Here is a 2,763-nt window from a genome sequence, read left to right on the forward strand (position 1 = left end):
TCAGAAAGAAAGAAATGAGAAAGAAATCAATACTGAAATATACCCAGGGTCTGGAACAAACAATGCCTCCTTTTTATGACAAAATCATAAGCATGCCATTCTGTGACATAGTAATATCACACTCGAGCACATCACATGGCGTCCTAGGTGAAATGTTCAAATTAAAACTGTAAATTATTATACCAGTGTAATTACCCTGCCAACTATATTCAGGCAGGACTGTTTTTTTAAATGGTTTTATTTATTTGTCTTTAGAGAGGAAGGGAAGGAGAGAAGGAGAGAAATATCAATGTATGGTTGCTTCTCGTGAGTCCCCTGCTGGGAACTGGCCTGCAACCCAGGCATGTGCCCTGACTGGGAATCAAACCGTGATCATGTGGTTCGCAGGCCCGAGCTCAGTCCACTGAGCTACACCAGCCAGGCCAGGCAGGACTGCCTTTTGCCAGACCCCTTATATAGGTATTTAAATAATAGCTGATAACTTCCTAATTGGGCAAAAGAAAAAGCCTACAATTTCAACGGACTGAGTGATCCTCAGCAAAAAAAAGACGAACTTAAAGAAATCCATGCCCACCACATTAATCCTAATGAAGTTCTGGAAAATTAAAGACAACACAACCTTGAAAAAATGCAGAGCAAAACAACGCAGTATTTCTAAGTAATAATGATTAAATTTCTGCAGATTTCTTATCAGGTTTCATAAAAAAGCCAGAGAGAAATAGAATAACATGTTTTCATTGGTGAAAGAAAATAATTGTATATTCAGTAAAAAATATCCTTCAACAATGAAGGTGAAATAAAGACATTCGTGGTTGGAGGAAAATTCAGACAGTGTGAAGGACGTGCTGAGTGAAGTTCAGAGACAAAAGGGAAATGATACCAGACAGAGGTTTGGAACATGAGGCATAAAAGAAGAGCAACAGGAATGATAAACATCTGCGTAAAAATAGTAGACTTTTTTTTTAATCTTTGAGTTCTTCAAAATAGGTTTGCTGGGGTCAGCAACAGTTGTAAGTAACAATGTCTGGTGGAGTTTTTCAGGTACGGAGAGGGGCTGTATGACTACTCTGCTGCGAAGGAGGAGGGGCCCCGGCCCCTCCCTGCTAGGAAGTTTTCGGCACCCAACCTGAAGTGGTAAAACTGTGCACATAGGCGGAAAACATTGTAGTATGAGATTGCAATCCCCAGAGTCATTCCGAAAAGGAAACAACTACAGCAAGGTATAATCAAAATCTCAATAGAAACATTAAAATGGAATATCAAAGAGGGGGTGGTTCAATGAACCTATATGAAAGTAAGAAAGGTCAGACGGGGAGGGAGGAAAACAGAAGGAAGAAACAGGACCATTTGCTAATGGCAGACCTGCCTGTGAGAATATCCACAATTGCATTAAATGCAAATGTCTAAATACACTAATTAAGAGACAGAAATGGTGAGAATGGGGTTAAAAATATGAGCCTACCCTATGCTGTCTATAAGAAAGTTACTAAACGATCAAGAAAATTTTGTTGTGACCATTCTCATATTAAACCTAAATTACGTAAGGCCTCATTATGAATTCTCTTTATCTCTTCCTCCCATGCATATTTCTCACTGCCCCACATCCCACTTTCTCAAATGGCATTATCTTCGTTTTACAGTGATCTCTTGGTTATCATAGTGCCAGACACGTAAGTTCTCAGTACATTTCCATTACAAGAAAAAGAGGAATCTCTTCAAATTTCTTTGACTAAAAAGTGCTTGCACAGAATTTGCTGATTTTCTTAAATCAGTATGGCTTATTTCAGGTAGACCTCGAGGTCAGAATTGCTTCAAACCATCTCCTACTTTTCTATAATGGCCTGTGATGCATTCCAATTTAAAAATGAAATGATGTCATAACTAATAAATATGGTGAAGTGCAAATTATCTATATAACTCTGTGCTTTTTAATAAGACTAATGCATTTTGTATGACTTTTTAAGGAAGAATATCTCACAGAAAGTGTGTGAGTGAAGATCCCTCACTAAGTAACAAATAAACTAAAACTAACTAATCCTTCACAAATGCTTGCTTCTTTTCTTTTTTTCTGATCTGAAACATGTCATTCCCCTGGGGACTGACCATGCCATAGGGGAGCCAGTCAGTGGATAAGGTCAGCAGTCCTTCTTCAAGGACTCTGGCACGCTAAGGCAATGACAGCTGATACCCAAGCATGACTCTAGCCTCGATAAAACACTTGCTTCTATATTGAGGTTTTTACTCTAATCACAGTATCAACCTTATCTAATGTTACTGACCATTTGCTATGACAGAATGTGCCTTTTATTCATTTTCTCATTGAATGTACTAAATCTACAAAATCTATACAGAAGGACAGCAAATGAATAGGCTTTCAAATCAGAAGCCTCAAGTTTGAGGTTCAGACACTTAATTTACAAATCTCTTAAGTTCTTTGAGTCTTTGTCTCATTAGCTGAAAAAATGGCAATGGAACATCAGGCCCACTCACCTCCCAAGGCCATTGTAAAGATCGGACTGCATTTGTACAGCCCTTCAAAGTCTTTTAGGGATTTAGCAGATATTGCCCAATTTCCAATTTAATGCTTTTCCTACTATATCAAGTAGCCATCTTCATTTAAGAGAAAGAGCCCTTAGATAAGAGGGTTTAAGCGTATCCATGTCAGTACTAAAACAATGGTTCTTTTATGCCCAGATTATCCTCGTTTTCATCAATATAATCTCTTCAAAGAAAATCGTCCTGTAGACCTTCTGTGGATGTTTT

The 2,763-nt window shown here is 38.2% G+C and overlaps 1 non-coding gene across 1 annotated transcript; it reads right to left on the bottom strand.

Annotated features, from left to right (window-relative positions):
• Nucleotides 1-2,078: 2,078 nt before the first annotated feature.
• LOC119003861 (small nucleolar RNA SNORA3/SNORA45 family) lies at nucleotides 2,079-2,211 on the bottom strand. Its single transcript, XR_005070062.1, has one exon. It is a non-coding gene; the product is annotated as a small nucleolar RNA SNORA3/SNORA45 family (small nucleolar RNA).
• Nucleotides 2,212-2,763: the final 552 nt, after the last annotated feature.

This window comes from Sturnira hondurensis, unplaced genomic scaffold (assembly GCF_014824575.4).
Source record: "Sturnira hondurensis isolate 20B ecotype Veracruz unplaced genomic scaffold, ASM1482457v3 Scaffold0018728, whole genome shotgun sequence".
Taxonomy (NCBI): Eukaryota; Metazoa; Chordata; class Mammalia; order Chiroptera; family Phyllostomidae; genus Sturnira; species Sturnira hondurensis.